General features: G+C 39.3%; 1 long non-coding RNA gene across 3 annotated transcripts; it reads left to right on the plus strand.

The window, feature by feature from the left end:
* Positions 1–537: 537 nt before the first annotated feature.
* Positions 538–19312, plus strand: LOC130541951 (uncharacterized). Of its 3 annotated transcripts, none has more exons than XR_008956096.1 (5): positions 538–950; positions 2039–2301; positions 7843–7969; positions 11096–11153; positions 17705–19312. It is a non-coding gene; the product is annotated as an uncharacterized LOC130541951 (long non-coding RNA). The 3 variants fall into 3 exon arrangements; XR_008956095.1 differs by having other exon boundaries at positions 7843–7942; positions 17705–19306; XR_008956094.1 differs by lacking the exon at positions 2039–2301 and having other exon boundaries at positions 17705–19306.
* Positions 19313–23293: the final 3981 nt, after the last annotated feature.

The raw sequence follows: 23293 nt of genomic DNA on the forward strand, positions 1-23293 counted from the left end.
AAGTACAGCCAGCAGGGGGCGACAAAGAGAAGAGACATATTGAATTAGTACAGACCAGGGAAGGAAGGCCAGAGGGGAGCTGTGTGGATGGTGTCCCAGTACGGCTGGAGGTCGCTGGGTGCGCCCCCAGCCAGCCTAACGTCCCGTCCTCTGAACACAGCCCCTGACATTCAACCAGGCATTAATTTTCCTTCATTATAAATGCTTTTCACAGGCCTTCACTCACTTTGGATGTGTCTTTCCCCCAAAGCTAACAAGCTTGGCAAACTTGTTCTTCTTAACAAAACATTGTGCCACTAGGAGGATTTTCTTTTTCTTTTTTTAATAATAATACTCCTTAAGCCACTGGGATGGCTCAGTACTTGTCAGGCCAGCAGGGTCTATCTTGCACGGGGCTATGCCAAGCCCAGTTGGGGCTACCTAAGGTCAGGCAGCAGCGACTTTTCTCAAAGGGCTGGGTCAATTCGCTCTTTCAGCTCACTTGCACTATCCCTGCAAATCTGGCCACACTTCCTCCTCCTGATCTAAAATATTCCAGTTTTTAATTAGTTCCAGGCCCATCGATGTGACTGCCCCATCTGCACAATGCATTTGTGCCAATTCAAAGTCTGAAGCTGATGAACTAATGTAGCCAACTGAAGACCTGTTGAAGGAGGCAAATGGAGCCACACTGTTGCTGGAAAATTCGCCTGGAGCGCCTGCCAATGCCCGGGCCCTTTCCAAGCCATGCCTGAACCACGGGCCTGTTATGAAAGGGCTGATGGATTCTATATTCTGTCCCTGCCTCTCCAGAAACGAAAGGACAACTAACGAGTGCGATGCATACTCCCCATCATCTGGGGGATGTGTCCGTGATCAATAATTTCCTTGCCGGGACACATGTGAGCAAGAGGTCATGGCCGAAATCCAGTGAGGGCCAGCAGAATGGAGGAAAAATAAAATGAACACAGGTACAGTTTTTTTTGTTTTTTTTTTGTTTGTTTTTTTCCAATATGCAACCTGATTTGCCCCTGAAATCCAGAGCCAAGCCCTATGTGTCTACGGCTCAGTGTTCCCTTCCTCTTCTGTGTTTGATAGCGTTAGGGACTTTTGTGTCCAATGTTGTCACTTAATAGTATTCTTTTCTGCTTATTGATATAGAAAGAGGAAAATATACATATATATATAAACATACATGTATGATATATATGTGTGTGTTTGTGTGTATACATCTATATTTATGTATAAAATTTGAGTTTGAATTAATGCATTTAAGTCCAGTGTGTTCCTTCATACTGTACTTCAGCATAATACAAATGTTGAAATCGTAATCCCAGAAATAAAATGATATTATTTGTCTGGGAAAATTTCTCGAATCATCAGGGAGTATGTTTGGTAGAGTTCAATTCAGGTTTTTTAGACAAATCATGGATACTGAGTGCCTTCTGAAAACATACTTTTAATTAATTTACTTATTCATTCACGTGATATGTATTTCTTGTCTACTGTGTGTCAAGGTAAATATTTGAATATTTAGCATTGAGCAGCATAAAATACATGGAAAAAACTCCTGCTTCGTGGAACTTCTTTTTGTGATATTATTTACCTTCTACTAATTTTCTTTCAAAACAGTGAAAATGAAGGCAACCCACATAATATTCTCCGACGAGCATGGCTAGCTCATTGTAATATCATAACTTCTCTGAGCCGTAAGATCCTATTCATAAACTCTGTGGGTTACCTTTGACTTTGACAGTTTCTTCAAAGTCGTTCTCCCATCACAGGTGAAAGGACATTGACCCCCATTTCTACACCATCCTACAACTCACTGACCCATTCCACAAGGACTTTTTGAGGTTCATAACGGTTGGATCACACTTCTGATGCCAGGAGTATACGCTTTCCCAGCCTGGCATAAGTGTAGATTCTGACTGAGAGAGTAGGGAAAAGCATAGTCCTATTTACCGAGCTGGATAAAACAAGTAAACCAGCAGTCTCAGAATGGCTCACTGCACATCCCTCTCAGGGGAAAAGTAAAACAAAACTTCTTGTGTTCCAGTGACGCTGGCGTGCAAATATCGGAGCATCACGTCTCTTTGGCAGTTCTCCTGTCAACCCGTCCAATTGTTCCCGAATGCCGCCCAGGTCTGAGGGGGGGAATGCCATATGACGTCTCTCAGGATCTCTTCCGTCAACCCCTCTTCTCCTCACTGTGCCCTCCAGTCTCCTTTCCCAGAGTGCTGACGAATCCTTCTTTTAAAGCTCCCGGCGTAGCTTCTCCCAACCCCTCGATTTCTGAAGAGTGTCGTCATAAAGCAAGGAGTATGTATCAAAGAGAATCAGGTAGAAGGACCAAAATGTTTTGCAGGGATTAACCTGCACTAAGGTCGTCAAAAGCGCAGAGGGAATCAGGAATGGGAGCCCACCTTTTTGATTTGGCTTCACCCAGTCAGGATTAGGCAGGCTTACCTATGACCTGTGGTGTTGAACAGGCCTGTCAGTTAAAACTAAACACATTTCACAGTGGCGGCCAGCCAAAAACATAAATTCTGCCAAAAACTAAACACTGCAGAAGGTCTGGCTAGTTTCAAAACATCTATGCCAGCTTCACAATACACAGCGTGTGGTGGGTGTGAATCTGCAGAGCACAGAGGGGGCACCGTGCAGTAAGCAAGGGTCCTCTCTCGAAGCCACCGGCTCCCTAGATTTGGGGAAGGGTCTCAGGATTTTTCATCCCTGCCTATGAAATAATCAAGGCTAATGTGGGGAAATGACTAAGAAAAAGAGGCATGTAATTTGGAGAATATTATTCTCCCTGAAGAGCTTCAAGAAAGGAAGTTTCCAGAGACCCCCCCCCCCCAGGGGGAACCAAGGGGGCAAAGATTGTGAGGAAATGCAGGGAGTCTCTGTGGGTCACTCTTTTAAAGTATTCGAGGTTACAAGTAAGGGCAGAGCAGAGGCTTGTAAGAAGGTAGAGTTTAAGGAAATGAGGACTGTTGCTTTGTTTTATTGTCTATTTTAAAATTATGGGAGATCTAAGAATATCTCATATGCATCAGTATGGGTTCGACTTCCCAGGATAGGAAGAGTACGGTGACATTTGGAAACCACATGGATATATACCCAATGACTTGGGAACGTGGGAATCCATAAATAAAAGGGCATACATTGTCCAAGAATAAATATGTGTGCATAGTTCACTGCCTTTGTTTAACAAATATTTCTGAGAGATTTCTACGTGCTGGGTGTTGAGAATAAAACAATGTAGTCTCTCTCCAAGCACCTCACATTTCTTGAGCGAGTCAGACACACAAGCAGGCAGCTGGGGGGGCAGGCAGGGTATGTGCTAACAGAGGCACAAGCACAGAACACCATTTGGGTATACAGGAGGGGCATCTTACTTAGTTTTAGGGGGTGTGTCAAAGAAACCAGAGGAATTTCTGGAAGGATCCGGAGGACTGTGGAGTCAAGTCAGTGAAAGGAAAATCTTCTAAGTACAAGAAATGGCACCTACAAAGAGATATCGTAGAAGGCCTATTGGATAAGAAGACATTTGAGCAGGGACCTGGACAAGGTGGGGGTGGGGGAGTCTCCCAGCCCATGGATTTCAGGAGAATGGCCTGGGAATGGCCGACACTTGTGTTCCCGGAACAATGAGGAAGACGATGTGGTCATGGCACACATGTCCTACTCACACGCACAGTCTATCCTGATTGCCAGTGTCCACAGGCCATGTTTTCTTCCATTCATTCTTTGAACACTGCACAGTGGGTCTTTCCACCCTGTCCTCTCCACACTGCTTGCAGTTGGATTCCTCTTCAATCCCAGATCAGAATTTTAGTTCTAGCTCATACTAGTGAACAGCCCTAAACCAGGGTTTTCTTGATGAGGCGTTATTAGGTACCCTAGCTTCATCATTTCTCTGGTACAAAAGACACTGGCTTCCTTCTCCCTATTCTTTGACAATGCCCTGAATTACCAGTCTCTGTGATTCTGGTCTGAAGAAGAAATTCCTCTGCTACCGTGGCAGAGACTGCTGTTTAACCCGCATGGCCTGGAAGCGTCTGTTCTAGTGCTTTACCTCCCTCAGAGATCCTTCTGGATCCCCAGGATCAGGGCTTCTTGGTATACATCAAAGTGATCTTATCTCTGGAAATTTTAATTTAGATCTGCCAGGCAACCTCTGAGACCTCGTACCCCATTCCATCCATTCTCTGTTTCAACCTCTTTCCGACAGTCTTATGACTTTGTGGTCCTAGCCAGACTTGTGGTTGAAATGCTGTAAATTAGCATAACTTAATTCAACATATGGCATTTGAAGGTGATCCGGATCAGAGGGGATTATATGAAAGGAAAAGTTTGGGAGTTCTGGGTGGTGATCATTGCCAGCTAATGGCCATGCACTTGCCCTCTTCTTTCCCTATTACAATTTGCACGAGCGGTAAGTGGAGGTACAGAACCGAAGCTGAGAATGTTGACCGTAGTTTTCACGTGACGGGAAGATTTTCTCTAAAATCCGCCAGGTTGATGTGACCAGGTGGTCTAACCAGGATGGCCATTAGCATTTTCCAGCAACTGGAAATTGCCTTGATTCATTTGTTATTCTTTCTTTTTCAGTTACATGCAGTTAGCCAACAGGTAGTGCATTGTAAGTTTCCCACATAGTGTTCAATGATTCATTACTTGTGTATAACACCCAGTGCTCATCCCAACACGTGCCCTCCTTATTTACGAATACATATTCAGCTTTCAAAATATCAAATAATTCTATATGAAAAAAAATGTAGTGTTCATTTCATCCAAATAGATCCCAAATTTATGTTCCTCAGGAGCAACCTTATGTAATTGCAGACTTTTCTCCTGTGATATAACCAAAACATTTGATATTTCCATTTTCAGAGATCATTTATTGTCTTCTACTAAAGAAGATGAGTATTTAAATATTCTTATATCCTCCCTCCCCATAAATACATTTCCTTCCCTTCTTTCATCATTCCCATTCTCCCAAAATATGAATTCTGTATGGATATTACTATGATTATGTATACCAGCTAATGTCCACAAACTAAATCCTGTGGTAATGCTATGATTATATTTTCCTTTCTTGTACAACATTTTGGTTTTCCTGGAATTTATTTTAAAAAATGATTTGCTTAATTTGGTATATGTTTATTTCATAATTCTTCTTCCAAATACTCCAACAGATATGTGAATCATATCCCCAGGAAGTCAGACATACCAGGTAATCTACAAGTCCCGTCATGCATATGCTACTCCCAGAACTCTCTCTTGTGCTCCAGTATGGGTGCTTAGACTTGCTGCTGTTTGGTTATCTATCACTGTGTAACAAATAATACCAAACCCAGGGGCTTACAACTACTATTTTGTCATCTCTCATGGTTCCATAGGTTGCTCAGCTGAGCAATTCTTAATAGGACATAGAGACAACTGGGACTTTGTCAGGGATCTCCATGTGGTTAGCTGGAGCTTTCTAATAGAATGATGGCCTCAAGGTAGTTGGATTCTTCATGTGGTGTTTAGCTTTCTTCACTGTTCAAAAGCTGGACTTAGAAGTCCTAAAGTCATTGGTCAAAGAAGTCATAAGGCCTGCCAAGATCTAAGAGGAAAACAAATAGATCCCACCTCTTGACAGAGTCATAGCGAAGCCATATTGCAAATAACCAAGTGGGATGGGAGATATTTTGGGTCTGTCTTTGGAAACATGATGTACTCTGGGGCGTAACCTCTCATTCATGAAACTTCCCTCCTTCACCAGCTTGATCGTTTTCTTCACCATCATGTAGAACATTCTATTCAAAATGATAGCCTGATGGCTATATGTGGATATTCAAATGTAATTGCTAAAAATGAAGTTAAAAGCTCAGTGACACTAGCCACATTTCAAGTTCTCACTTATGGCCAGAGGCTACTGAATTGTGTAGATACAGAACATTTCCACTATCTTAGAAAGTTCTACTAACTGCACAGGGCTGATCTAGAAAGCTTTCTTTCTCTCTTTCTTTCTTTCTTTCTTTCTTTCTTTCTTTCTTTCTTTCTCTTTCTTTCTTTCTTTCTTTCTTTCTTTCTTTCTTTCTTTCTTTCTTTCTCTTTCTTTCTTTCTTTCTTTCTTTCTTTCTTTCTTTCGATATCATTTATTTACTAGAGAGAGAGAGAGAGAGCATGAGAAGGGGGAGAGAAGCCGACTTCCCATTGAACAGGGATCCCAACGTGGGGCTTGATCCTAAGACTCTGAGATCATGACCCAAGCAGAAGGTAGAAGCTTAACCGATGGAGCTACCCAGGTGCCCCTAGAAAGTTTCTTTAAAAATCTCTGCTGTGATAGAGCCACTATTTCCCCTGTTCCACATCTTTCTGTTTCTTGATTTACTCCTTTACTTCCATGGAATGCATCCATCTGCATGTTTCTAAGAAGTGGCACACAGATGGTAAGTTTTTGAGATCTTATGTGTCCGAATATGCCCTTTTCTCTCCTTATATTTATTAATATTTCAACAAGATAAATTTTGGGGAGAACATTTCTCCCAGGGTTTTGAAGGCATTACTCTATTGTCTTCAAGCTTACATTGTGGTTTTTGAGAAGTTGGTAAACATTCTGATTCTCATCCTTTATATAAAGTGACTTCACCCTCACCACATTCGAGATTAAGAGGAAATCATCATTGCTTTGGAATTTTATGAAGACCAACTTTGAAGGTCTTGAACTAAATGCACCGGATGATGAGCAAGCCCTTTCAATCTGGATGATCATGGGCTTCATTTCTAAAATATGTTCTATATGATTGCATTGTCTATTTCCTTGTCACTGTTTTTATTAGGAGATCCGACATGTGAGTATCAGTATGTCTTTTTCTTCACCCAGTAAGTTTCTCCAGAAAGGATAATGTCTATATCATCTTGATTGGCACATATGCTCGTCCGTTAGGATCCTGGGAGCAGAGCAGAGGGGAAGGAGCTGAATTTAACAGGCAAACTTTTAGTATTAATCCTCTTTTTCCTATTTTGGGGTCCTTTACAACCCCTCCTCAGGTCTACACCCCGCTCCCATGACAGATGCCTGGTGCTCCTGAATCTGGAGCCTCCGTGATAATACCTCTCAGAGAGTTAACATTGCATCTTCTACAGATCAGAGAAGGAGTAACTATCTGACTCCAGGAGCTGTGACAGGAAAGTCGATGCTCATTACACATGCTTCACTCAGTTGTCCTGAGTCGGACCAACCTCATACCTTCCTTCAGAGGCACCAAGTACATTAAATCCGGGACTTCTCCAAGTTTCTATGACATAAACTGGCTCATTATGTTTTGGCGTTCCTCCTGTGTGCACCGAGGTAGACTTTCTCTGCCCCGCTCAGTTAGTTTCTATTTGTCTAGATCCTATCTTGTTGGCATCCCCTGGGTTTTCAGAAGGGACTGGAAATAAGCCTCACATGAGAAGCTGTTCTCTGAAGCAGCCAATCCAAGCTTTCTTTCCTTCTCTACCCTTCCTTGTACTTCTGTTTTGACATCCACTGAGAGACCCAAGTTCCTGGATATGTGAACAGTTAGGGCAGGAAGGCAGTAGGAATGACATCTATGGATGTAAGTAAGATAAGAGAGGTGAGGCTGGAAGAACAGGTCTCGTACAGTCCCTTTCAGGTTGCCATATTTTTTGTACATATCTTTTGCAGAAAGATAACAACTGATTGCATTCAAAAGGTACTCAGGAATAAATGTCCTTGTTTGTATGAGGGCTAAGCAATTGTATTTGGTGAGTCCTAGCCTATAGACCAGCAGAAAAATATTAGATAAATATTTGCTAGTTAGTTGAAATTTAAAAGAGAATGTCTCTCAATATGCCTTTCAGATTAAGAAGGGAGAGCACCGCACTAGACAAGGGAAAACATTACAGACCCATTTCATGGATGGAACACATGAGGATCCCTGCTGAGAAGATTCCTTCCTGTGTAAGCTCCTGCATGCTGCTCATATACGTACGTCCTAGTTTTGATTCACATAAACTATTCCACTGTGTGAAAGAATAGAGGGGCACCTGGGTGGCTCCATTGGTTAAGCATGTGACTCTTAATTTCAGCTTAGGTCATGATCTCAGTTGTGGGATGGAGCTCCAAGCTGGGCTTTGAGCTGGATGGGGCACCTGCTTAAGATTCTCAGATTCTCTCTCTCTCCCTCTCCCTCTGCCCCTCCCTCCCTCTCTCTCTCTCTCTAATAAAAGAAAGGAAGAAAGGAAGAAAGGAAGAAAGGAAGAAAGGAAGAAAGAAAGAAAGAAAGAAAGAAAGAAAGAAAGAAAGAAAGAAAAAATTTCCTGGTTCATTTATAAAAGTTGTAAAACTCTGTTACCAATAACTTACAAAACCCCACTAATGAAATATAAAGACTAATTTTACTCATGAATATAAGTGCAAAAATACTAAATAAAATACTAGTATATCAAGTTCAGCAAAATATTGAAAAATAACATGGATAAGCATGATTTAGTAGATGAATTTAAATATTTTAAAGGTACTTATCACTAACAATAAATTAATATGTCAAATGATAATAAACATTTGAAAAAATTCTTATCCATTCTTGTCTTTTAAGCATATTTTAAAATAGAAATGGTTAAGTATCTTAAAATGATAAAGAACAAAGTATTTGGGATGTTAATATCCCTAAAAAGTAAAGGAAGAACTTTATGGAAAATTGGATTTAGGAAAACTATTTAACACATAATAAATAACAGGTCAAAACTCACCACCACCACCAGAGTTCTTACTTGCAGAGCTTCTCAGAAGAATTTATATGCTAATATGCATGTGAATTTCCAGGAAGCTATTTAATACAGAGTTTATCTTGCCATTAATCCTCTTCCCCATCCATTAACATGCTTTGGGACTCATTTCTTTCTTGACAAGGAGGTCTAGTCTAAGTGCTACACTATGAATTAACTTGATTCTGGAAGATTCGGGCAATGCAATATACCATGAACAGATAAGAAGTTATAAGTATGGTAAAAGATGATGATAATTTATCAATTGTTACAAATTATTTGTTTGCCCTCTTAGTAAATCTAAGAGAACCAACTAAAAATTATGTATACTGGAAAAACAATTTCTTTCCTAATAGAAAAGATAACAAAATGCTACCTAGGTACAACTTCAGCATGGGCATGCAGCAATAAAGATACAATATAACTTTACCAAGACACAGAGGAGATCTGGAGAAATAATACAGTGTATTACTGGAAAGGAGTGGTACACAGATGTTTGTTTTCCAAAATTAATTTTGGTTCAGTATCATAAAGGTCATGATGTTATTTATGTAAGGGTAAGGGTGAGAGGAAAAAAGTTTGATGATGTGTCTTTAAAAATACATCTGGAAGAATAAGTCACTGGAGAATTGCCACCAAAAAAATCCCGAAAAGGGCAAGGAAAATAGATTTGCCTTAATATAAGATATAAAAATATCCTGCAAAGCTACCCCAGTAAAATAACTAATATAAGAACACCCAGGCATAAAATGAAAATGACATTGAATTTAGAGTACATGAACAGCTCTTTTAATGCATAGATTTGTGAATATTACAAGATCACAGAATAAACCTGCTATCGCAAGTAATTGAGAAAAGAGGGAAAATTATTTCATAAACTCTTTTGGGACAACTGATGTACTCTTGGAAACACATCAAGATACTGTCCTTCCTCACAGCTCCAACTAAAATGTGCCTCTGATAGACCAATAGCAACATGTAAAACAGTGAAATGATATCAGAAGTAGAAGAAAATAGAGGGGAATGGGGATCTGATTTTTGAGGTGAGTCTTTCCAATCACAACTCCAAAGAAGGAGACAAACAAAATGATTGATGGACTTGAGAATCTATGAGGGAAAACTTCACACATCGATTAACTTCTTAAGATTAAAAGGCAAATGCACATTGGAAAACATATGAAAAGCACTTATCAAAATTAATGATACAAAAATTAATATAAGTAAACTCATGACTAATTCACAAATATGGAAATACAAATAGTAAATATAAATCAAAAACTCAACTCAATGATTATCAAAGAAATGTAAATTAAAAAGTAATTGTGATATGTCATGTTCATAATAAACTAGTAGAAATTAAGAAATGCTTAATTTTGGAATGATATTATGACAAACATGTACCAAACACTGCTAGTGAGAGTATAAATTGGTACAGGTTTTCTAGAAGGTAATTTAGAAATAGATATCAAAAGTCTCAAAAAAGTTTGTAATTTTAAAAAAGATTTTATGTAGGTATGTATGTACGTATGTATGCATTTATTTATTTAGAGAATGATAGTATTGTGGGAAGGTGGGGAGGAGGGCAGAGGAAGAAAGAGAGAGAGAATCTTCAGGAGATTCTGCACTGAGCATGAAACCAAACATGGAACTCAATCCCATGACCCTGAGATCATGACCTGAGCTGAAATCAAGAGTCAGATGCTTAACCAACTGAGTCACCCAGGTGCCCCAAAAGTTTGTAATTTTTGCTCCACTATTTCTCCTTTCAATTAGAATAAGTAAAAAAACAAAAACAAAGAACTGTGCTCAAAAATGTTCATTACAATTTTTATTTATTAGTAAAAATGGGGAGAAGGTAACTGCTCAAAAAACGAAGAATGATTACAAATATCGTGATGGGTTCAAATAATGAAATATAATACTGACATTAAAATTCATATTTTAGAAGAATATTATTTAATTATTTTGGAAAGAGTGGTGCTGAAATGTTATAAAAAGAGACAGGACACAGAAGTGCACGTATTTGATGATCATGAATTGTTTTCAAAGAAGACGGGATAGAAAAAATACAAAGTTGACATGATTATCAAAGTGTGATTATGAATAATTTTTAAATACTCAAAATAATTGTCAACACTTAAACGATTTCCTAAAATGAACTTTTATACATTAATTATTGGGTAAACACAGCACATTCCATTGTAGACACTGGAAATGGGTGCAGTTTTAGTCTATTCCTGGAAAGAACCTGAGGAGTCTACATTGAGATGTATTTTGTTTACTTCTTCATTTTAATTTTCTTAGTTTCGTTTAATTCCAGTATAATTAATGTCCAGTGTTATGTTAGTTTCAGGTGTACAATATAGTGAATCAACAATTCTATGCCTCAGTCAGTGCTCATCATGGTAAGTGTCTTCTTAATTCCCTTCACCTCTCTCACCCATCCTCCCACCCATCTCCCCTGTGGGAACCATCCATTTGTTCTCTATAGTTGAGTCTTTGTTTGTTTGTTTGGTCTGCCTCTTTGTATTGCTTCTTAAATTCCACATATGAGTGAAATCATATGGTATTTGTTTTTCTCTGACTGACTTATTTGACTTAACATTATATCCTCTAGATCCACCCATGTTGTTGCAAATGGCAAGACATCATTCTTTTCTGTGGCTCAGTGATATTCCATTGTATATACACACCACATCTTCTTTATCCGTTCATGTATCTATGGACACTTAGGATGTTTATATATTTTGCTATTATAAAAATGTTGCAATAAACATGGGGGTACATATTTTTTTTTCAAATTAGTGTTTTTATATTCTTTGGGTAAATACTAGATCATATGGTAATCTTATTTTTAATTTTTTGAGGAAACTCCATGCTGTTTGGCATAGTGGATGAATCAGTTTGCATTCCCACCAAAGTGCACAAGAACTCATTTTTCTTCACATTCTTGTCAACACCTGTTGTTTCTTGTGTTTTCATTTTAGCCATTCTGACAGGTGTGAGGTGATATTGTGGTTTTGATTTCCCTTCCCCTAATGATGAGTGATGTTGGGCATCTTTTTATGTGTCTGTTGGCCATCTGGATGTCTTCTTTGGAAGATGTTTGTTCATGTCTTCTGTCCATTTTTTTAAAAGATTTTATTTATTTATTTGACAGAGAGAGACAGCTAGCGAGAGAGGAAACACAAGCAGGGGGAGTAGGAGAGGAAGAAGCAGGCTCATAGCGGAGGAGCCTGATATGGGGCTCGATCCCATAACGCCGGGATCACGCCCTGAGCCGAAGGCAGACGCTTAACCGCTGTGCCACCCAGGCACCCCTGTCCATTTTTTAATTGGATTATTTGGGTTTTCTTGGTGTTGAGGTGTATACATTTTTTATATATTTGGAATACTAACCACTCGTCATATATATAATTTGAAAATATCTTCTCCCATTTGGTAAGTTGTTCTTTAGTTTTGTTGATTGTTTCTATTGTTATGCAGAAGATTTTTATTTTGATGTAGTCCCAATAATTTATTTTTGCTTTTCTTTTCCTTGTCTCAAGAGGCATATCTAGAAAAATGTTGCTCCAGGCAACAGTCAAAAGATTACCGCCTGTGCTCTCTCCTAGGATTTTTATGGTTTCATGTCTCACATTCAGGTCGTTAATCCATTTTGAGTTTATTTTTGTGTATGGTGTAAGATAGTGGTCCAGTTTCATTCTTTTGCATGTGACTGTCCAGTTTTCTCAACACCATTTGCTGAAGAGACTGTCTCTCATTGTATATTCTTGCCTCTTTCGTCATAGATTAATTGACCATATAATCATGGATTTATTTCTGGGCTCTCTATCCTGTTCTTTTGATCTATGTGTCTGTTTTTTGCCAGTACAAAATTGTTCAGATTACTACAGTTTGGTAGTGTATCTTGAAATCTGGGATTGTGATACTCCAGTTTTGTTCATTTTTTGTTTTTGTTTTTTTCAAGATTCCTTTGGCTATTCAGGGTGTTTTGTGGTGCCATATAGATTTTAATATTATTTGTGCTAATTTTGTGAAAAATACCATTGGTATTGTGATTGGAATTATAAAATCTGTAGATTGCTTTGGGTAGTATGGATACTTTCACAGTATTTGTTCTTCAGATCCACGAGCATGAAATATCTTTCCATTTGTTTGCATTGTCTTCAATTTCTTTCTTCAGTGTTTTATAGTTTTCAGAGTAGAGGTCTCTCACCTCCTTGGTTAAGTTTATTCCTATGTATTTTGTTATTTTCAGTGCAATTGTAAATGGGGTAGTTTTCTTAGTTTCTCTTTTTGCTGCTTCATTATTAGTGTAAGGAATGTAGCATATTCCTTTGTATTTTGTATTCTGCAATTTTACTGAATTCATTTGTCAGTTCTGGTAGGTTTTTTTGTTTTTTTGTTTTTTTTGTTTTTTTTTTTGGTGGTATCTTTAGAATTTCCTATATATAGTATCATGTAATCTGCAAATAGTGACAGTTTTACTTCTTCCTTACTGATGTGGATGCATTTAATTCTTTTTCTTGTCCACTTGCTGTGGCTCGGACTTCCAGTACTACACTGAATAAAAGTGGTGAGAGAGGACCTCCTTGTTTTGTTCCTCATGTTAGGGGGGGAAAACTTAGTTTTTCACCATTTAGTGTGATATTAGCTGTGGGTTTTTCACATATGGCCTGTATTATGTTGAGATATTTTCCCCCTAAACCTACTTTGTTGAGAGTTTTTACCATGAATGAATGTTGTACTTTGTGCTTTTTTCTCTATTAAAATGGTTATGTGGTTTTTATTCTTTCTCTTGTTGGTGTGTATCACATATTGTGTGTATCCTGTGTCACGTTGATTGATTTGTGAATATTGATACACACTTGCTCCCAGGAATCAATTCCACTTGATTATGGTGAATGATTTTTTAAAATATATTCTTGGATTTGGCTTGTTAATATTTTCTTGAGGATTTCTGCATCTATGTTCATCAGAGATATTGGCCTATAGTTCTCTTTCTCTCTTTTTGTAGTGTCTTGATCTGATATTGGTATCAGGGTAATGCTGGCCTCATAGAATGAGTTTGGGAGTTTTCCTCCCTCTTCAAGATTTTTGATTAATTTGAGAAGAATATGTATTAACTCTTCTTTAAATTTTGAGTATAATTCACCTGTGAAGCAATCTCATCTTTGACTTTTGTTCTTTGGGAGTTGTTTTTTTTTTTTTTTTAAGATTTTATTTATTTATTTGACAGAGATAGAGACAGCCAGCGAGAGAGGGAACACAAGCAGGGGGAGTGGGAGAGGAAGAAGCAGGCTCATAGCGGAGGAGCCTGATGTGGGGCTCGATCCCACAACACCGGGATCACGCCCTGAGCAGAAGGCAGATGCTTAACCGCTGTGCCACCCAGGTGCCCCTCTTTGGGAGTTTTTTGATTACTTATTCAATTTCTTTGCTAGTAATTTGTCAAATTTTCTACTTCTTCTTGATTCATTTTTGGGAGGTTATATGTTCCTAGGAACTTATCCATTTCTTCTAGGTTGTCCAACTTGTTGGCATGTAATTTTTCATAATATTCTTTTATAATCCTTTGTATTTCTAAGGTGTTAGTTGCCATTTTTCTTCTTTTATTTCCTAATTTGTTTATTCGAGTCCTGTCTCTTTTTTATATTCTTTTTCATGAATTTGGCTAAAGAGTTATCAACCTTATTTTCTTTTCAAAGAACCAGTTCCTGGCTTCCTTGATCTGTTTTATTGTTTTGTTTGTTTTTTTTCCCTTAGTTTCTATTTCGTTTATTTCTGTTCTAGTCTGTACTATTTCCTTCCTTCTACTGGTTTTGAATTTTGTTTGTTCTTCTTTTTCTAGCTTGTTTAGTGTAAGGTAAGGTTGTTTATTTGAGATTTTTTTCTTGCTCTTTGGGGTTGGCCCGTATTGCTTTAAGCTTCTCTCGTAGAACAGGATTTGCTGCATCCCAAAGATTATGGACCATTGTGTTTTCATTTTCATTTGTCTCCATGTATTTTTTTAAATATTTTATTTATTTATTTGACACAGAGAGAGACAGCCAGTGAGAGAGGGAACACAAGCAGGGGGAGTGGGAGAGGAAGAAGCAAGCTCCCAGCGAAGGAGCCCGACGCGGGGCTCGATCCCAGGATTCTGGGATCATGCCCTGAGATGAAGGCAGACACTTAATGACTGAGCCACCCAGGTGCCCCTGTCTCCATGTATTTTTATTTCTTCTTCGATTTTCTGGTTGACCCATTCATCTTTGGTGGTATGTTATTTAACCTCCATGTAGTTGTCTTCTTTCCAGTTTTTTTCTTATGGTTGATTTCTAGTTTCATAGCATTGTGGTCAAAAAAGATGCAAGGTATAACATCAGTCTTTCTGAATTAGCTGAAATTTGTTTTGTGGCCTAATGTATGATCTATCCTGGGGATTGTTTCATGCATACTTGAATGAGTGGTAAATCTGACACAGCCTTGTCATTAGCCATAGACAGTATGAATTCAGATAAGGACAAGCCTATGCCCACTTAATTTTCAAGAGAGAAAACAGGGTGACTCCAGAAGATCTTATAGAACTAATAAAGGAATGTGAAGTCAGTTATGCAAATTATAAAGCCTACATTACATTAATTATGCTACTTTTCCAAAACAATGATCAAAACAGAAAACATACATTTTCACCAACCTAGAAGAACATCTGGGGATGGATCAGCTTATAATGATGCTTCAATCATGATTTTTTTATGTTCTATTAATTAGTTTATAAGATATTATTATCTTAAAAACACAATTTGTGTCACTCCTGACATAATTCTCTTACTTTTCCTCCATAATTCAATATTTTATTGACTGCTATTGATTTCTGGTTGGTTGTGATGTATTTCTTAAAAACAGACATTATTTAAATCCGATGTCAAAGAAAATGTGTTGCTATTGCTTATAAGAATGTTAAAGTTTTGGAGAGAATCAAACAATGGTGCTAATGGTGGGAATGCCTCCTTCCTGAAATAAAAAGCAATTTAACCTCACAATTTGGAACAATTAACCACATTAATTAGGGAAAAAAGAGTTGAGATGCAGAAACTTTTCTGGGAAAACAGGTATTTTCAATTTCTCTAATGACCCCAGTCTTGGCCCTTTTATGATAATCACACTACAGAAGCAATCTAAAATCTGTTAGACCACTGACATATTCTTTTGGACCAAGCTTCCCTCTCTATTCCCACCTATCTCATTTTCAAATCTATGTTTCTAGAAGAAGTCCCATCTGAATAAACTGCAGAGTAAGTTCTCTTTTCTGGCTTATTTCTACACTTACATTTGTAAAATTCTCTTTATAGCGATCCTAACCTGAGTAACTCTTCCTGTGTTCATAGAGCCTATAACACTCTGCCTGGAATGTTTTAGATAGTTTCTAAAACTAAACAAAATAAATGAGCAAAAAACAAAAACAAAACAAAACCAAAAAATCCAAAGACAAAAACAAAAGCAAAACCCCATCTGATTTAAAAGCTACAAAAGAAACATCAAACTCTTGGAGTATTTCTGACTTTTAGGGACTAGGTCAGAATGCCTCACCTTATTTGTCAGGTTTGTTAGTAGAGCTGCCAGGGAGGCAGAGAGCCCCCCTGGGAGACATCTATGCTGAAGCACAAAGACTTCTGTCTCTTGGCTCAGAGAACAGGAAGCATTTTGTGTCCAGTGCATAAAAACCTAGAACATTGCCAAGTCTCATGGCTCGGGAAGCTGGTGACCCTTCAGTTATCTGTACCAATTTTCATTCTCTATGGAGCACCTGAGCCTCTGTATCCCCAAGGCAGCAAGGGAGGGGGGATCTCTGTGGCCCGTGGTACAGCCCAGAGAGATCCTCAGAATTCTGCTGCTCCATACTTGGTTGTAAGTTGCCAGATGGAATTGGCAAAATCCAGACAATATCTTTGCTACTCTGAAACTTCAAAAGCACAGAGATGGTGTTTTATCTTTTAATTTCCTAATCTTTCTTCATTGGAGAATCCCCTTTACATACAAAAGGAAAGCTACAGATTTTTATTGATTAGTTGTAGTCATCCAGGCCTTAAGAAATTTATGTTCCAACCAATGTTTTTTCACAATGCTTTGATACTAAAGTCCAGAATTTTGTACAGATGGCTCTCACTTCTGTAACATCCATACATGATAATGTCCATAGCCTAGTTGAAATGTTTATGCCTTATACTAGTACCATTTGTATTTTGGTATTTACAAAGTAATAATCATAGTGATTGCTAGCAAAACAAACTTTTCCATTGGATGGGTGGTCTGTAAATTTTGATCAGTGCTAAGTTCTATTATTTGGGTGAAAATACTATATATATATAATACTATATAATACTATTATATATATATATATATATATATATATATATATATATATATTCCCCCCCCCTTAAGCAGGAATATCCTCAGATATCCAACATGATGACTAGACTAGACCCTTTATAAAGGACCGCACCCACCCTATGACCCTGGTCACTGGTACTCTTTTCTCATCTCGTTTGCTGTCTTCCAAAAGACTAGTCACAGGACTGAGAACCCAGGGTCTACAACATTATTCTATAGTATTGTAGTTTGAGGGTATCGAAGGCAGCCTAGTGACATTTAAACAGCAACACTAATCCTCATCAAGTCCGGGAACTACGTATGTCCTGGTGCCATCAGTGAAGGCACCTTATGAAGCCTGTCAGGGACATTTCAGTGGCACCTCTGAAGGGCTTACCGCTCTCCCCATAGATCGTAGAAATTGTGCCAGCTCTCATTGTGGTTCAAATGCTGCACTCCTGGTTACTTTGCATTTCTTGGATTTGCACAGTACAGAACTGGAATGCCTGATCTTAGCATATAAACTCCTTAAATTCTCCAGCAGAAACTGCAGGATGTCTTGAACTTGAATTTTAAAATGGAACTGAATTTGTGATTCCAGGACACACTCTTCGAGGTCAAAGTTGACAGGACCAGAGAGGCGAGCTCGGTCCAACCGACGTTCCAGCAGAGCACAGATTCCACCTTCCGAGGCCAAAGTCAGCAGAGTTGGGAATCATAAACAGGAGGCCTGGAACAGTCCCTTCAGGCTGAGGCCACTGAAGTCTGGCAGGGAGAGTCTGACAAGCTACTCCAATAGGTCCCCAAACACATCTGCGGAAGTGAGGAAGGATCTAGCAGAGCCCGTCAAAATCAGCCCCGGGGGGTTTAGATAGGAAAAGCTGAAAATTACCCTCCTGGCACACAAGTTAACCGACAGCGTGTGTTACATGCTCAGGATGAGCCTCACACCGTGCCAGGGAGCGTGCGGGAGGGCAGAGGTGGGTGGGGGCTTTAGATCGTCCATTCGAAAGCTGAAATCTAACTGATTGGTGAAATGAGAGGAGGCCAGGGGCCACACATGGTGTCTGGGAATCCTCTGCTACTCTGATCCTTCTGACACTTTGTTCCCTCACCAATATTATGAGCTTTATAGGCTTACTTTTTGGTTGTACCATATCCAATAATAATTTGCAGACCTCAGGCCCTTATCAGATTTAATAATCATTGAGGTAGCGAAGGAAATGCCCAATGTAAAAGAGAGAGAGACGGACAGACAGACAGAGGAGATGGGTAAAATGTGAACTGTTTCAATGAAAGGAGTGAAAGAATTGAGAAATATGCCCAGAGCGACAATAACAATAAAAAGTCTAGATCCAAATAACCTTTGATAAGAAAGAAAAGACAGAAGAACTTTACAAAAAAATGTCATCAAGGCTAACACTTTAGAGGGATGCGGTAGTGGGGTGCCTGGGTGGCTCAGTCGGTCGAGTTGGACTCTTGATTTTGCCTCAGGTCCTGATCTCAGGGTTATGGGATCAAGCCTCACATTCGGCTTCGTGGTCAACGGGGCATCAGCTTGACATTCTCTCTCTCTCTCTCCCCCACTGCCCCTCCTAGTCCCATAGCTCATGCACACGATTTTCTCTCAAAAATAAATAAATAAAGTAAAATAGAGACAGAAAGATGGACTTCAGTGGTGTGCCGGAACCATGAGGGCCAATGGCCAAATTTTCACAAAGTTTCTGGGCTGGTTGGTAAACACAGCCATTATCAAACAAGAAAATATATGAACCTACAATTAAATAATCTTAAAACAAAAGCAACGAATATCCCAAACTCCTCATTTCCCAATTATTTTGCTACATTTTACTCTTATCTGTGCTATTGAGGTTTTGTGTGTCTCTCTTATGGGTAGGATGAAAACACTATATCATGGTGAGCTACTCGTCTTCTCTTCCCAATTCCACTTTCAATGACAGCAAATTGGTAATTTAAAATCAGCCATGGTGGGAATACTTACATCATGGAAATAAGCAAAAGCTAAAAATATATAAAGTACCTCAAATTATATGTACTGAGGGTCAGGTAGGCGTGTCTTTGCAGGAGCTTGGTTTATTATTTCGTCTAAACTTAAGAAAGTGATGGAGAAAATATTAACAACACAACTCAGAACATGTCAAGACTTCATACATTACATGGTGTATTGCACAAATAATTAAAGAACTATATTTTCCACCATTGGAAAAAATATTATGTGATTACACAAAAGAAAGAATAAATGGAATTTTGACATACATCTGGTTATTTTGCTTTCACCATTCTCAATAAAGTAAAAGGAATCCTTAACCAACATCCACCTGGAAACTACATTCATTCATCCGTAATGATTATAGGTCAGCTATGGATACAAGAGGTCAGAACCAAGTCAACAAAAGCATTCTATGATAACTAATTATAATTAACGTACATATGTACATATATGTCTACCTTTTTTTTCCGAGAGAGTTGGTCATTAAACATTTAACAGCACACCATTGGATCGAGTCCATACAAGATACTAACAATGAAAAGCAGATAGAGTGCAGGTGGGGAACTTAGTGGTAAGATGGTACGAATAAAACATAAAACCATAACTTACTTTGCCTCCAGGCTGGGCAGCAAGGAGTCTCCTCAATGAGCCAAACGCAGGACCCACTGTGTGTTTGATGGCAACGCTGTAGTAAAAACTGTTGGATGCCACAGCCAATGAGAAGTTAGAAGAAACGCCTATTTTTGTTCTATTTTGATTTTTTTTCTCACTGTGTTTGTATACAATGTGATTGAACTGTGACTTTACTAATAGTCTGAGAAATATATGTAAGCTGTATTTATGGCTTATAAGCTTGCAAATGTGATATGTGATGGAGATAACAAGAGGGACGGCTTTCTCCCCACCACGTGTGCTCACTCGCACTTATCTTTTGGGAGTGAACTGAAGACACAAGACACTGTTGCTTCTATGTAGACACCGTAAGGAGTATCTGAAGTCTTAATCAACACATACTCTTCAGAATTGGAGTCCAGGCTCTGAAGATGAAGGAATTAAGCCCCAGGCTGATCCTAGTAAGTCTCACGCAAGCTGGAGCTACCGTGAGCCTCTCCAAGATGACCCCACACTCCAGAAACCCAAAGCTCTAGAATTCACATGTCCTTTCCTGCCCAGGCTCATTCACCCAAAGCTCCAACCCTACCCTAGGCCAAACTCTGGCTCGTTTTGAGCCAGGGAGGAGCAGGCAGCCCAGCTGTCATTCATTCTCAGTAACCTGTGTCTCATAGTGGAAACAAAAAAAGGAATTTGGATGGGTTAAAGAGGGGAAATTCTTACTTTCCTTGAATGCTGATTCAGTCAAGGATCTGGGTCAAATGGCTTCCACAGTTGGTCTCTCTCACATGCACTAGTCTACAGAAAACAGGGGAGTAAGATTTCCTTGCTTAAACTATCTTTAAGTGGGGTGATCCAGATCTGGTGTTATGACTCATGGTATGGGTATCATACACAGCATGTCCAGACAGGTACAAGTCTTATTGGGTTCCTGGTCTGTGATGGCACTGTGCACCTCGTACGTCCATTCTGGACCCTTGTTCTTGGTAAATATCTACAACAGTGTGTGAAGGGGATCTGGGGAAACTTACAAAGGCAACCGAAAGGCTATTTGGGATTGACTTTCAAATAAAAGTCTTTATCTACCTACCTACCTACCTACCTACCTACCTACTTACCTATCCACCTACCTATGTATCTATCTCTGTGTGGTTTTGGCCATAAAGCCAAAGTGATTAAATCATATATACTAGGGGGTCAGGCAGGCATGTCTTTGCATGAGTTGATTTGCCTGGGAGTTAAAGCTGCACACAAGAAGGTTGTATGTGGACAGCTGGGGCTGCAGGCAGAGCAGAGTGGAGGGTAGGCGGTAGCACAGGAAGAACGAAGGGGACCTTATGTTTATGTTTTCATGGTTTCTTTTGCTTGAATACGCAGTGCCTGGGACATGCATCCACCATTCAACAATAAATATTTATTGAGTGTATACAATAGGCTGGGCACCCTCCTAGGCACTTTAGTGGTATGAAAGAGCTACTCTTGAGGAGCTTACACTCCCGTAACATGACATTAGATATATGTCTTGAGAAGGAGGAAGATAGGAGTGGGGAGGAAGGAATTATAGTACAGTTAGGAAGGGTAGGATCTCCACTATAATCTGAGCCTCCTCTCATTTTTGGTATTGTAATCTAATTGTGGATTTTATTTTTATTTTTTATTACGAGAGGGAGAGAGAGGGAGGAGGAGGGACACAGGGAGCAGGAGGGAGAGAGAGAATCTTAAGCAGGATCTACATTTATCGTGGAGCCTGATGCGGGGCTTGAACTCACAACCCTGAGATCATGACCTGAGTTGAAATCAGGAGTTGGACACTCAACTGACTGAGCCACCCACGTGCCCCAAATTATGGATTTTTTTCTTATGGTGGCCTATGTTTCTGTGGCCTTATCATGGAGGATCCTGGATTTCTCCGTTTCCTCTCCCACCTCACTCTGAGGGAGAAAGAGGACTGAAATGGACGGATCGATGGACAGGACACGTATTGGACCACTTGGAGAGAATCCTTGTCTAAGTCTCTAGGTTTGACTTTGTTTGGCACCCTGTGTTTCCCCTTTACTGGAGACTACTCTCAAAAATAGACATTGGGGTTTCTCACTTGAAGCTTGGGGGCTCCCCCACACTGCAAAGTCTAAATTAGCTCTGATCCATTTTGTCTTGACATGGGTTTCCTTGCACTCAGCTAGCCTATCTATAAAACCATGAATATATGGAGGATTTAGCCAAATGCATTTTTTGAGGCATGGGTGTGGACTTAGGGAAAAGAAACTTAAGAAATTCTTCAGCCTAGTTTTACAGTTTTAATCCACTAAGACATGTCACCAGACAGGGGAAAAAAAAGAAAGTGAGTCCATCAGGTCGTAGGAGTGGACATTGCTTGATTCCCCAATATCCATTCCTTCTTTTTCCTGTTGTGTAGCAGACAGGTGGTGTGAATGGGCTGAGCAGACTTCATGAATTGTCTAAGCCAATCAAGGTAATGCCCTGACAAAATGATTGGTTAGGGAATAAAGTCTAGGGCAGTCTTTGCTTAGTTACAAGGTGGTCCAGTCCATGAAATGCTCAGGAGTATAGCTGGGGATTATGGGACACCCGGGATACTTGTAGTCTCTCTGTGTCCGCCAATGTGATACATGGATAAAGCTGAAATTTACAGGCAGGAAGTGTTGAGGGGCACACAGAGAAGGAGAGCTAGAACCTTGATAAAAATGCTTATCCGACCTCCAGACTTGTCGGTTACATAAGCCAATAAATTCCCCATAATATGTGAGCTAGTTTAAACATTGTTTTTCTTTTACAACTTGAATCATTTTAACTGCCACTCTGTAAGATGGGACACGGAGGCTTGGGAAGTGCGTCGGTAACTCAGCACTGTAAGGAAGAGCAAACATTAGCCTGGCCTCATCCTCTATGCTTATTCTGCCTCCCAGGACCCATCCAGCTTTTGTCTGCCTCTCAATCACTTCACAAGAGAAGATGTGAATAATGTTCTCTACTTCCAACATTCCTCTGCTATTGTTACTTCTTGCCCCAAAACTGCACAGTCCCTATGCATATTGTCCAAATAATCACTCAATTTCCCTTTGGAGTAGGAAGGAAAAAAAATAGGCGGCTATATGTAAGAAGGATTAGCCAGATGTATTTTTTGACAATTAACAGAAACATCTGAGCAGTTCAAATCCAGCCCTTTCCTGTTAAAGACACTGGCTGATGATGTATATTAGTTTTATTTTTCTGACATGTGTTTTTAATAATAATGATGATGATATGAAATCCCCCCCCCAAAGTTGATAGTGAACAGAAAAATGCTAATACTGACCAGGAATTTTTTTTCCCTAAGGCCAGAGAGTGCATTCTTGGGGTGACCCTGGGTCAATCCCCATCATCAAGATTTTGCTGTTCTGAGCACTTCTCTTCTGAGGACATTTCCTTTCGTGAACACAGAATTATTCACTTAGTAAAGCTTCCTAAGCCTTTACATGGAATTGCAACCACAATAGTGAAGAGATGTTTTTGCTTTTATTTGGGAATTTTTTTCCTCACTATTTGCTATACCTTATTAAATTGTGT

The sequence above is a fragment of the Ursus arctos genome, unplaced genomic scaffold (assembly GCF_023065955.2).
Source record: "Ursus arctos isolate Adak ecotype North America unplaced genomic scaffold, UrsArc2.0 scaffold_28, whole genome shotgun sequence".
Classification (NCBI taxonomy): domain Eukaryota; kingdom Metazoa; phylum Chordata; class Mammalia; order Carnivora; family Ursidae; genus Ursus; species Ursus arctos.